Here is a 14,790-nt window from a genome sequence, read left to right as displayed (position 1 = left end):
AAGTTGGAGGTTCCCATAGACTTATTTTTCATAAATATACATGGCATAACTGAAAATTATATGCTAAATACAAAAGAACTTGTGTAACAAAGTTGGTTATTGAATAACAATGTCTGAATTTTGTATGTAAATTTCTCGTATAAATTCCAGTGAAGCTCTTCTGTGTTTATAAGAATCCCATGATTTATATTATGAACAGTAAACTCTTTGACATTCACCCCCTCCTAACCTGCGCATCCTCCGGCATGTGCCATTTCATAAGATTACAGGTCAAGGAGGGTCTTCTTCTTCATCTTCATTCTCTAAGTCTTTTTCTTCCTGCATGTCTTCAAGTAGAGGGCTCATATCTAAGTCATCAAGTTCATAAGTTGAAGATTCTCTTCATTTGAAGAGTTTGATTCGTTTCCCAGCTATTGGAATCTTAATCATGGTCCCATCCATTTCAGCCAAAGAGTAAGTAGCATTATTATGTACTACTTTTACAACATATGGTCCAACTTGGCTAACATCTTATGAGCACTATATTGATTGTCCAGGCTGCTATTATAGACAAGAACCCCAATCATTCTCTTGAATAGCTCTTGGATGGAGTCGATGATGCTTGTCAAATCACTTCTTATTCTTTAATCTTGTTATTTTTAGCCTTTCAATGGCTGTTTTGACATCTTTTGGCCTTATTTCAAGTTGCCTTATGCGTAAAGATAGCAATTCTTCTCTATTCATGCCTTCATCCCAAGGCAAGATACTCCATGTGACAATGGATTCCTCAATAGGCATAACAGGTGGCTGTCCATAAATGAGTTCAGCTGGCATATATCCTGTCACTGCACTATGGGTAGTTCTATCAGTCCACAATGCGAATGGTAGCATTTTTTGCCATTCTCTCAACTTTCCTTTGCATGATTTTGCTAAAGCTTTAAGAATTGGTTGATGACCTCTATCCATCTTAGCATGGTTATGTTGGGAGTGGAACAATTGGCAATCATGCCCAAGAGTGGAAGGCAATCTGTCTCAACTATAACATGTGCGCCCATGAAATACTCCCTGTCACATTTTAATGCAGTTACTACTCCCCAAAGTTCTCTTTTAATTTGAGCATACCTTCTTTTTCGTTCATTAAGAACCTTTGCTCCAAAGCGTATTACATATCTGTTGCCTTCAAGGTCGTCTTGACCAATTGCCCATCCTATTCCGATAGGACTTGTGTCCACTGTGAGTATAATGGGTTGTCCATTAGAGTAGTTAGCCCTCTTTAAAGTGGGGGCTGAAATCAGCATTTTCTTGAGTTTTCGAATAGCTTGAGTGTGTTCTTTTGTCCATAGAAACCTTTGGCCCTTTCTTAGAAGCTGATAAAGACTTTCAGCAACATGGGCAAAATGTGGAATCCAAATAAGGTAGAAGACACATGCACCAAGAAATCTTCTCACCTCTGAAACATTTGTACATTCTTCTTGCATTTTTCCGATAGCATCTATTTTGGATGGAGAAGGCTTTTGGCCATATGGACCACACATATGTCCGACCACAAGGACTTCTTCGACTCCAAAAATAGATTTAGCTCCTGAAAGAGTAAGATGGACTTCTTCTAATTTAGACAAGATTTGAGCACAATCATTAATATGATCAGAGACAAACTTTCAACATCCAAGTTCATTGAGTTCTTCATTTTTCTCATGAACTTCACATCCTTTGATTGGAACATCATCAAGAAAAGGAAGAGTCAATTGAGGAATATAATCCCTCAATACTTCATGCATAGCATTCATCATGTGAGCTACTGAATTCGTAGCCCCTTGAGGTAGAGTACACATGCGGACTAGGCCAAGAGGCGTCTTCATTGTGGTAATGTCACAGCTTTCCAAAGTAAGTTGAAATTGATCGTAGCCTGAATATAAGTCTCCCATGGAATAGATTGCCCTACCTGCAAAAGCTTCAGCAAATTCATCCACAATTGGTCCTGATCCAACATTTCTAATAGTGACTTTATTGACGGGTTGTAAATCTTGAATGAATCGTAAAGATCCATTCTTCTTAGGTACGGTAAACCATCGGTTGGAATATGAAGCTGAAGATGGCTCCAATATTCGCATTTTTATCTTTTCATTTAAAAGTTCCAATAACTTAGGCAAATGAGCCCTTGGAACCGGAATTGGTTTAAGATTCCAAGGCACATGTGGAACCATAAAAATTACCATTGGTGCCACAATGCTTGGATCCACACAACCAATTTCATGTGGCTGAAATGAAAAGGCTTTACCATGGTTCTTTAACATCTGCATGAAGATTTATTTTTCACGGCAAGAGAAAAGAGTCTTCACCAATTTTCAGCTTTTGTAGACTTTCTGCTATAAATTGGTGACCAATATCTTTAGGATCACGAAGGCTTGGTTGTTTGGATACCCTTTCTGCCAATCCTTCGCTTTCAGGCAGTAGAGGAGTGGCTACCGGCTTGACCTTCTTATCAACTGTTTTATACTTTGTTTCTACTCTTACTTCATCCTTGTTTGGCTGTCCAAAAGCTTCATATTCTGCAAATTCTTGAATTATGCCATACATATCCAATGTACATACCTGTATGGACTGATTTTCAACTTGATTTTCAGCATGAACAGCTATATAAATTTCAGCCATTGTATCATTATAATTCAGCCCATAAAATAGTCCTGAAATCTCTTCATCTTTAAGTAAAACATCAATTTGCTTTAGCTCTTGCTCCATATGACTCAAATACTTTCTTTCAGCCTTGTTCATGGCTGAGAACTGTTTATAACAGCCCACACCATTGGCTGAAAAAACCTACAAATCGGCTTTTGGCCTTGCCTCCTTCATATGTGGAGAAAATTTTTTGTAACATGATGCGCTACCATAGCCTCCACTTATAGCAGTGCTACCCGAAAACCCTTAAATTCTCGGGCATTAGGAGGAACATGATGATCTCTCAATCGATCCATGTTACATGGGCTGCACTTTAGATTGAGAAGTTCCCACCATTATGGCTTCTTCAGCTTCTGCTTCATAAATATCTTCATCTTTGGATTCTATGGCTACAATCAATTCTTTGATTGCCTCCAATCGAATCCCTTGAGTTTTCAGCTTCTCTTCATCTTGCAAATACACATGAAGTACTTGCAAAAAAACATGTATAGATTCTTCAGTTTCCTCACCAACATATTGTCTTTTTCGTTTAATTACATCAATTATTACATCATGAAATCCTCATTTTGCAATACCGAGAATTTCACCTAATGTAAATTCAATTCTACTTCCAAGAATCCTTTTTTCTAGGATCCGTTTAAGATCCGTTGCGGTCTCTATGTCAGAATGCAACTTGTAACTGGGATGTTTGCTTTTTCTTTTTCCTTCTGTCTTCTTTGCTTGAGGGGCATCTCCCATGTCAAATTCTGGTGACGATGGATTTTCAACAGCCTTCTGTTGGTCTGGTTTATTTCTTATTATGCGTTTAGTCAGTCCTGAAGAAGAAGGACCGGCAACATCTTCTTCTCTTTTCTTCTATCATGGCTTCTTGATTGTTAATTTCAGCTAATCAAGCAAAAGCTGAAAATGAATCCACAGGCTCGGACCAACCGGTTCTTCCTCGAATATATTGACTGGCAGTGGTTAAATCATCTTTAGTTGCGTTGCCTTGCTCCATGCATTCCAAGGCCTGCGTCCACACTTTAGATTTTGCATTAGTTTTACATGCTTTAACAATTTCATTAGTTGGCTCAATTTGCAGCCCATAAGTTGTAGCATCAACAGCTGCATAGGCCGTTCTTGTTGCCAAATCCTCCAATCTTTTCTTCATGCCACCATTGCCAAAGTTTGGCTCAAGAGGAAGCCCGATTTTGGTTGCATGAATTTTACCATCCTTCCAAAAGACTAATTTTTGTGCTTCAGCTTCACGGAATGCACCACACTCCCTCTTGTCATGCTGAAGGCTATCACACCAAATGCAGCATCTTTTGAATCCTTCTCGTGCACGCCTTTGGGCAGTTGACCGACCCCTTTCTTCTACTTTTACATCAAGCCTTTCTACTTTAGAATTAATTTCCGTTAAATTAAGATGGAGATCCCACATGCTTTTAATTAGCTCGTCCATGACATCCTTCTTTCGAGAAGGAACAACAGAATTTCTTGGTTGCTTGGCCATAGAGACAGGAGGTCGAGAAACTGGAACAGACTCCTTCATAGATTCAGTTGTTGCGAGGGTTGATCCCCATCTTAGGCGCAATCGCTCTCTTTGAGCAATCATATTAGCTGCTTCAGTGACATCACTCCAAGCAGTCTTCAATCCCGACTCCGAATCAAGGTCTTCAAGTCGGTCAGTTAATTTCTCCTGAAGAGAAGAATCTGCAGCCTTTAAAAATAATTCAATCTTTTGACTTTCCATACCTTGTTGGTCATCAGGATCTAGTTGGGCAAATTTGCTTTCAAATTCTCGATGAAGAGCAGTAGCAGTTAGACTTTATTGGGCCTTTCGACCCATTCGGTGAAGACTTTCTTTGTCATAAGGCCAGAATCTTCAAGGAAAATTTCTTCTCGAAGAGCCTTCTTGAACACAGTCCATCCTGCATCTTTTTGGAAAAGACCATGAATTCGGTCCTGGAGACCATGCACAGCTAGACGAGAAAAATAACGGCTCCAGGCATGTTGAGGGAATCTTGTCCAACTGCTTCTAAGGCTTTAATGGCAGCAGCATCAATCCGCTCTTCTTCTTGTCTCCGTTTTTGTTGCAATTGCAACTACTGTTGAAATTGCAACTATTGTTGTTGGCTTTCTTGCATTAGACGAACCAACTGTTGCAAGGCATCTCCTCCCGAACTTGATGATTCTCCCATTGGACTTCTTCTTCCGCAGCGGATCTTCACGTCGGGTTCACCACTGTCATCGCGTTAAGGGTTGAAGGTCTACCATCAAGGCTTTAGTGCAGAAGAGGAGTTTAGGATTCAAGGTTCAGGAAGGGGAAATAGATTGGGGTTTAATAAGATCTGAGATTTAGAATAATTTAGGTACAGAAGAAGAGTTCAAGCTTTTTCATTATGTACTTTAGCATACATGAACGGAAGAAATAAGTCTATCTTGATTACATCAAATGCTTCTGGATACATACATCATATCATAAAGGATATTTTTAGATTTTCAATTCAATTATGATTATCCAAAGCAAGATCTAATGGCATTTATTTCAAGGACATAGATGGATTTCAATCCTTTGGAACAAGTATTTTGTTGATAGATTCAAATGCAATCAAGATTTGGGCCAAAGATACATGAAATGAATTGAAGAAGCATAATTTTAGCTTCAACCCTATTTTAAAACAGAAAATTCCAACCCATCATCAAGCTCAAAATGAGTGCATAAACCCATGAAGAAGCACTTCTAATCATTAATGAACAATGTCATGATGAAAAGAGGTCATTTCCATCCATTACAACCACATAAATCCCATGTTTGCTCATAAAAATAGACCATAACAGTGGGCTGCCCTGTTTATGACTGGTTATTTCAACCCATAACAGCCCGTATGCCTTCAATATCCTCACCCTTTGCTTGCCCCAAAGTCACTCAAGTACTTGGGTACAAGTCGGGCTTCATTGGACCAAGAATAAGGTAGACAAAATGAGAGAAGTTGTGCATAAGAGTAGGCTGAATACTTTTCTCTCAGATTTCCCTCTTTTATAGACTATTTCAGCATGCATTTTCGTCAGACCAAAGGGGCAGAGAAGTGGAGCTCTCACCATGTCTACATCTTCAGTAGTTGGGCCTGTTGATCTTCAGTTTGCATGCTCCAAATCATGCACCATAGCTCCAGCTCTCTCTAGTTTGCTTCAGATTGTGTAGCCCGCATTTTGCGCCGAAAAATGCGGGCTGCTCCCTGCTCAGCCCCTGGTCTTTTTTTACCTACCCAGGTCACTTTGCTGGTCACTTAAGTCTATTACTTCAGGTCTCATGTGGACCTAGTGGACTTTTGGCAACTTTTGGCATTTTTCTTGGGTTCTGACCATATTTGTGTACCTGAATCAATGTGATTTATCCTGCAAACTATCAATTACTTCCTGTTGTCCAAGTTGTAAGTTCCCATAGACTTATTTTTCATAAATATACATGGTATAACTGAAAATTATATCCTAAATACAAAAGAACTTGTGTAACTAAGTTGATTATTGAATAACAATGTCTGAATTTTGTATGCAAATTCCTCATATAACTTCCAGTGAAGCTCTTCTGTGTTTATAAGAATCCCATGATTTATATTATGAACAGTAAACTCTTTGACAGCGGGTTCATTTCGCCCATTTTCGTCGAATGTTTCGAGAGGGAGAGGAGGAAGGCTTGCCGCCCACTGCCCGCCGCCACCATTCGCGAAGGAGAGGATGAGCCTTCATCGCGAAGAGGAGCCGCCAAACCCTCACCATATCTCATCAGTGAGTCCATTCTCTCCTTCTTTTGCTTGTTTAGGGTTTAATTCTCTCCTTCTTTTGCTTGTTTAGGAGAGGAAGTGATAGAGAAAGAGAGGGAGAGGGAGAGGGAGGGAGAGAAAGAGAAAGAGAGAGGGAGAGAAAGAGAAAGAGAAAGAGAAAGAGAGGGAGAGGGAGAGGGAGAGGGAGGGGGGAGGAAATGAGAGAGGGAGAGAAAGAGAAAGAGAGGGAGAGGGAGAGGGAGAGGGAGAGGGATGGGGAGGAAATGAGAGAGGGAGAGGGAGGGAGAGTGCATTCTCTCTCTCCCTCTCCCTTTTTCTTTTATAATTTGTGTATATATATTGAGAGAAGGAGAGGAAATGAGAGAGAATGAGAGGGAGAGGGAGAGGGAGGGGGATGAAATGAGAGAACGAGAGGGGGAGAGTGTATTCTCTCTCTCTTTTATTTATTTTTTGTATAATTTGTATATAATGAGAGGGGGAGAGGAAATGAGGGAGAGGGAGAGGGAGAAAGAGAGTGAAATTAAAGAGAGGGAGGGGGAGGAAATGGGAGAGGGAGAGGGAGGAAGAGAGAGAGGGAATAAGAGAGGGAGAGAGAAAGAGAAAGAGAAAGAGAGGGAGGGGGGAATGAGAGAGGGAGAGAAAGAGAAAGAGAGGGAGAGGGAGGGGGGAGGAAATGAGAGAGGGAGAGGGAGGGAGAGTGCATTCTCTCTCTCTTTTACTTTTGATTATATGATTTGTGTATATATATTGAGAGAGGGAGAGGAAATGAGAGAGAAAGAGAGGGAGAGGGAAAGAGAGCAAGAGGGAGAGGGAGAGGGAGGAAATGGAAGAGGGAGGGGGATGAAATGAGAGAACGAGAGGAAGGGAGAGTGTATTCTCTCTCTTTTTTATTTATTTTTTGTATAATTTGTATGTAATGAGAGAGGGAGAAGAAATGAGGGAGAGGGAGAGGAAGAAAGAGAGGGAAATTAAAGAGAGGGAGAGAGAGGGGGAGAGGAAATGAGAGAGGGAGGGGGAGGAAGAGAGAGAAAATGAGAGAGGGAGAGGGAGGGAGAAGAAATGAGAGAAGGAGAGGAAGAGAGCAAAAGGAAATGAGAGAGGGAGAGAAGAGAGAAAAGAAGAGAGAATGAGAGGAGAGAAAAAAAGAGATAAGATGTTAAACATAATAGGCAAATAGAGAAAGAGAGGGCGTGGATGAGGGTGAGGGCGAGGGAGGGAGAGGAAATGAGAGAGGGAGAGGAAGAGAGAAAAGGAAACGAGAGAGAGGAGATAGAAAAAGAGAGAAAGATCATTAAACCTAATGGAAAAATAGAGAAAGAGAGAGTCAGGGTGAGGGAGGGAGAGGAAATGAGAGAAGGAGAGAAAGAAAGAAAGGGAAATGAGACAGGGAGAGGAGAGAGAAAAAATGAGAGAGGGAGAGGAGAGAGAAAAAGAGAAAAAATTATTAATAATAATAGAGAAAGAGAAAAAGAGAGGGTCAGGGTGAGGAAGGGACAGGAAATGAGAGAGGGAGAGAAAGAGAGAAAGTTTGAGAGAGAGAGAGAGGAGAGAGAAAAAGAGAGAAAAATCATTAAACCTAATAGGGAAAGAGAGATAGAAAGAGAGGGTGAGAGCGAGGGTTGGAGAGGAAATGAGAGAGGGAGAGGAAATGAGAGAGGGAGAGGAAGAGAGAAAACAAAATGAGAGAGGGAGAGAGAGAGAAAACGAAATGAGAGAGAGAGGAGAGAGAAAAAGAGAGAAAAACCATTAAACCTAATAGGAAAAGAGAGAAAGAGAGGGTGAGGGCGAGGGAGGGAGAGGAAATGCGAGAGGGAGAGGAGAGAGAAAAAGAAAATGAGAGAGGGAGAGGAGAGAGAAAAATGAATGAGAGGGAAAGGGAGGGAGAGGAATGAGAGAGAGAGAAGAGAGAAAAAGAGAGAGGGAGGGAGAGAAATGAGAGGGAGAGGAGAGAGAAAAGGAAATGAGAGAGAGAGAGAGTAGAGAGAAAAAGAGAAATATCATTAAACCTAATAGGGAAAAAGAGAAAGAGAGGGTGAGACCGAGGGAGGGAGAGGAAATGAGAGAGGGAGAGGAAGAGAGAAAATGAAATGAGAGGCGCTGAGGAGAGAGAAAAAATGAGAGAGAGAGAGAGAGGAGAGAGAAGAAGAAATGAGAGAGAGAGGAGAGAGAAAAAGAGAAATATCATTAAATCTAATAGGGAAAGAGAGAAAGAGAGGGTGAGGGCGAGGGAGGGAGAGAAAATGAGAGAGGGAGAGGAAGAGAGAAAACGAAATAGATTGTGCTAGGTACTGAGTACTAGGTACTAAATACTAGTGTTCTCTGATACTATATGCTAGGTCATAGAAAAAGAGAGAGATGGAAGGAGAGGATAACAATCTAAGAAAAGAAAAGAATGATAACAAAAACAAATTGTTTGTTGTAACGTAGACAAAATGGAAAACAAAGAAGGTCCTGTTGTTCAAGATCGTGAGGCGTATCCTAATCAGTGTGTCCCATGTCCTTGCTCTCAATGCAAGCTGGCAATTAGACGAAAACGTCGATTGTCTATAGAACACGTACGACGATTTGGTGAGTTTCAATCTGAGATCATTAATCAGGCGATTGCGGATTTTCAGCAAACGGTAATTTGAAGTTAATATCAATCATGCATTGTACTCGCAAGCTAATTGAATACCATATACAATAAGATTGGGTCTCGCTGGCAAATTTTCTATCCAGGGAGGTGATGTCTCATCCCAAGGATCTACACTCAACTTCTTACAGTGTGTGGCTTATAGTCCTTGTCAACTACAATATCTCTTCATGGCTTTAGAACAGACATCTCATCCTTAGCTTGCTCGTCCCGGACCGCTACAAAGTCAAAAATATGGATGTGTATCTTCGTCCATTAGTCGATGAGCTTAAGATTTAGTGGGAGGAGGGGATCACCCTGCAAGATATGAGCAGGCACGATGGTCGGCGATCAGCCAATATTCAAGCCATTCTCATGTGGACGATGCATGACTTTTCGGGATTCGAAAAGTGCTCAGGTGAGCAGGCCTCCGTTCTCGCTGATAATATCTATATTTTATCTCGTTCAAGCAAGTATTCACTAGGTCATGGTATTGGAACAGGTCTGGTTACCTCAGGTTATCATGGATGTCCATTGTGCGGACCACAATTAGACTCCCGAAGGTCACGAACCATGAAGAAGATGGTATATCAAGGACACGATCCTTTCTTGTCGGAGGATCATGAACTCAGCGAAGGTTTCCTTGGACGACCTCCAATACGTATGAACGCTGCAAGCTGGTACGAGCTAAAAATGGTCCACGTGGAATCACATCCACATGGAATGCGGTGGTTTTCATTTTCTACGAGTGGCCATATTGGACCCACTTATAGGTCAACCACTTGTTGAATCCCATGCATATTTTCAAGAATATGGGTAGCTTGTTATGGGACCACATCACAGGAAAAAGAGATACTATAAGGGCACGAATGGATTTGAAGGAGGTAGGTAAGATGGAGGCGCTTTGGCCCCACAGTCGAGTGCTGATGGTCGCATGCAGCTTTCTCACGCTCCTTGGGTTTTATCCACTAAAAAAGAGTGCATTGTAAAGCAAGTAATCAAGTCTATCCGCACTCCGACGGGTATGATGCATTCTCTCAGGTCCGCATTTTCTAAAGACGACCAATTATCAAGGCTAAAATCCCATGACTGGCATAAGATATGTCAGGTTTGTACTACGAATGGATTGTAATTAGCGTGGGCATTTTGCTATTTGGAATGTAGCTATTATTCATAATGCTTTCTCATTTGTGGCAGTGTGTACTACCGATCGCGATCGTAGGATGTCTTACTCCAGAAATACACGGTGCCATTTACAAGTTGTCGACTTTGGTGCAATGGATCTCATAGAAGGAGATTAAGACGTCCTCTATTGAATTCATGAGGCGGGGAGCAGTGGAGACGGTCTGTCTCTTTGAGAAATACCTGCCCACCAGCATGCTCACGATACAAATCCACCTTCTTGTGCATCTTGTAGATGAAGTGGAGATTGTTGGACCTGTCCATACGCGATGGATGTTCTTCTTAGAGCGCTTCATGAAAACCCTGAAAGGCTTTGTGCGACAACAAGCTCGGCCAAAAGGTAGCATGGTCGAAGGTTGGTTGGTGTCTGAGGCGCTAGTGCATATTTCACAATGGCTACCAACGGTGGAACCAGACAATGAAATGCTATGGTCGTTGAATGACGATGATAGACTGACTAGAGATGTGATGATTGGAAATGGGGTAGAAAAAAGAATTGATGCCTTAATGGAAGAGAAGGTGAATCGCTTTTGTATGTTGCACCATGCCTCTATGGAGACGTGGCTCACCAAGTACCAGATCGCTAGGCAAGATCGAGATGAAGGGCGAGCTGAATTTCAATGTAGTACGCATCATCGATCGATTCGATATCCCGAAGGCATGGAGGAGATGCCACGGTTTATGTCAACGCGATGGTTGCATGGAGTTTTGACCGCAGTATCTCACGAAGGGACAAAGGTCTCAATGGAGGAGTGAGAATTCTCGAGGGGATGTGGTCCAAAGGTGATGAGGGGTTTAGAATCTGTCATATCTAAATTTTATATGTGACATCTAATTTGAGTGTTTCAATGTACAGTACAAAATATATAGTACAGCGTGGTCGCACAGATGGCATTTTCACGTGGAGCATATTGATAAAATGAGCTCCACAATGGACTATGGTATCATGGCAAGGTTCGAGCAAGAGAGCCAGTGACGAGCAACGGATCCAAACACGGTTGTTGATGAGATGGAGTATTTTGGGAACTTACAAAGTATTGTTATGGTGGATTACTATAGCTTCTCCATGATACTATTCGATGTGCAGTGGTTCAAAGTGGTATTTGGAGGAGCTAGAGCAACAGTTCGACGAGGTCCATCTAGATTTCTCGAAATAGATTCCGAAAAAAAATGGACAGATTTGTGTGACATCTTTGTGTTGCCGGTCCATTGTGAACAGGTGCATGGACCCATTTGCTTGCTAATTGTATTATGACATGGTTTATGTCACAATGGTTTGAACTCTCTTGTACATGTTTGTGAACAAGTAATCTTCTATCCAAACCCCCGACAACCTCGATGGTTGTATGTTATACCTTCAACTCCCCGAACTGTGAGAGTATATGATCAAAGCGATGTTTCGAGCATAGATGAAGATAATATGCAAATAGAGGGGTCGATATTGCAAGGGGTGGAGGTCATCAAAAGCTTGGAGCCAGCATCGGCTAACAATGATGGAAATATAGGAGTCCAAGAATTCTTTGAGAACGAGGTGGACTCATTCTTTTGTGGTGACATGTCTATCGACCTTCCAGTGTATGCAGAGTTGTGTCAAGAGATTAACATGGGATCATAGGATACTTCATACTTGGTGCATCCACTTACTCAATTCGTTGACCAATCGCTTATAAGGGTACACAATATATGCATTTTAAGTGAGATTTTTTTTAATGATTTATATTACTGTGCTTTGTATGATTTAAATTGATTATTCTAACATCATTTTTTGTCTGTGTAGGTGACATTTTCAGGATGAGTCGAGGGATGAGCGATGAGGAGTTACAGGACAACTTCGCACGCATGTCTCTAGACCAGATCGCAAGATTCAGAGAGATGGCAGACTAGGAGCTGTCTCGGTTTTTGTCAGGGCGCTTTGCTAGATTTGCTTCAGCGTGATTGGATGCTTCGGCTTCGAGCAGACAAGCTCGACACTCACGACTTGGGCCAAAGGGAGGGAGTGCATCGGGATCAGGGGGACGCTACAGAGATACAGAGACAGTGAGCCCGTGGTCGACACGGGATACAGGTGCGACTCCTCGCTCTCATGGCCCTTCCAGGGAGCGTGCCTTAGACTCAAGTGGATACTTTGGAGATATGGACGCAATATCTCCGTCTCATCGTTCAGCTGGAGCTACATCACCTGAGGGATTTGTCACACCTGTGGAAACGTCTACTCTAGTTACTCCAGCTTTTGCTCAGTCGTCAGCAAGTGGCACCCCTATGGGTGCCACTCCGAGAGATATTACCCCGGTCGGTACACCGGATGCACAGGGGTCTCCTGGATCTGCCCAGGAGCGTGGACGCAAATGGGAGAGGACCCATCTTAGATAGACTCCAGGGGGTTATGGATATCTAGTCAATAGTAGGTTAGGAGCCATCATCATGAATGATGAGGGGAGGAGGATGATGGCTCGCATGAGAGAGTTGTGCCAAGAAGTTTTTCGGCACAACGTCTTGGATCATTGGAAGAACATACCAGAGGGGAGCAAGGATTACATAGTAGCATCCTTGCATGAGGATTTTCCAGTGCCAGCCTCAATAGATAGATTCTCTATGGGCTGGATGATGGATTGCATGCGTGCATACATGTCACATAGACGATCCGATGCACGCAAGGCAATCAAGAGTGGGGCTGCAAAGCCCGAGTGGTTAGATGAAGACGACTAGTGCCAACTGAGGGAGGAGGCTACAGATTCTCCAGGACGTTGGAGTCAACAGCGCGAGGCGGTGAGGGTACGACTCGAGGCCGGAGTGGTCCATCATCTTGGGAGTGGCGGCCACAGGACATAGTTGGAGGACTTCGTAAGTTTTTCTTTTATTTTGCTTGTTTATTTTTTTGAAATATTCTTTGTACTGATAATCATGTTTCTAACAGTTAGCATTTTGTTTTCTTTGCAGCACTCCATTACAAATCGCGATCCGACTGGCCTTGAGACTCAATATGCAGAGAGGCACGGTCTCACTGCATTGATTAACCGATTGTATAGACGTGGCGGCCCTGTAAGTCACTCATCTTTCTTGTCCGTAGTTACCATGAGATATTTGAATGCATTATTGTATAGTGGACTAATGTGTTGTTTCTTTTTCTACAGAGTCCGTTCGATGCTCCTTTGTAGCGGGACGAGCTTTCGAGGGACAAGGATTTGTAGCTCGCCCTTGGATCCCTAGAGCTCACACACCTTTATTTTTGAGTTGCATGATCTATATAGACATTTTCTATATATTAGTGATATCCTGTTATGATTGTACCAATCGCTTATTATGCGATCATGTATTTATTTCATGTATCAGTTTTATGATTTCAGTATACATTGTTTTTGTTTGCAAGCGCATTGTACACAGTAGTGCAGAAACTATTTGTATGGCTCTCATAAAGCACAAAGTGCTATATGTGGCAGGGCAGCTTGCTCCCCTGCCACAAAAAAAAAATCCCTATTACCGTCGCTATTAGCGTCGCAAATTTTACTGCTCGGGTCATTATTGGCGTCATTATATACGTTGCAAACCGTCGCTATCAGCGTCGGTATTGGTGTCGGTATCAGCATCGCACTGATACTAACGCCAATAAAATGTGATGCTGATACCGACACTGATAGTGACGGTAATACCGACTTTTCTATGGCATCACCAATAACGACGCTTTTTGCGACGACAGGGGAAAATTTTGTTATTTGCATTTTCGTCACTTTAAACGTTGGTATAAGGCCTATATCTTGTACTCTCTCTCTCTCTCTCTCTCTCTCTCTCTCTCTCTAAGCCAAACAAAGGAACCAAACTATAATCTTTCATCTCTTTTTTAATTTTCCTAAAGTAACCAAACCATACATCTCATCTCTTTCTCTTTCTATCTCTCTCTTACATACAAATTTCATAATTAAGGAACTAAAAATTAACAACAACTAAGTATATTTCCAGTTCCTCTATTTCTCTTGAGCTTACATATATACACATGTAAACTTTCTCATTTGAATTTTTCACAAGAAAGCTCAAAATCCAAGTTTTTCATGCATATACACAAAACCAACAAATTCTACCTTGAAGCCACTACTTTTCTCAACGACAATGTGGATGAGAGAGGCTGTTCAAAGAGAAGCAAGTAAAGAAACCCAAAAACATAAACTTATGGAGAGAACCATCTCTTACTGTAATGATTTTGCTACCTTCGCTCTCGCTTACTCTCAATACACATATATCTGTAAAATGTGTAGCGAAAAGAAAAGTTCCTCTTGTAGACTAAGTTTAAACAGCACTAGTAATTTCATTGGAATATGCACTACAATAGTCGTTTGTATGTGTGGGGAAAAAGTGCTTGAAAATGCATTGGAATATGTGTCAAAATATGCACCTATGAATGACCAATGCATATACTAATGCTTATTCTAACAATAATAGTAAAGAAAATACCAATGAAAATGTTGAAAGGTTTTTTCTTTTGCATTTTCGTCAAAAACTCCCATTGGTGCCCTTGCCATCTGCTATAGTAGAAGACCTACAAAAGGCAAAGTAATAGGATCAAGAGGACACAAATAAGGATCT

The sequence above is a fragment of the Lygodium microphyllum genome, chromosome 26 (assembly GCF_053477565.2).
Source record: "Lygodium microphyllum isolate KBCC chromosome 26, Lygodium_microphyllum_v1.1.10, whole genome shotgun sequence".
Lineage (NCBI taxonomy): Eukaryota > Viridiplantae > Streptophyta > Polypodiopsida > Schizaeales > Lygodiaceae > Lygodium > Lygodium microphyllum.
The sequence above is the reverse complement of the archived record's forward strand: the minus strand, read 5'-3'. Positions refer to the sequence as shown.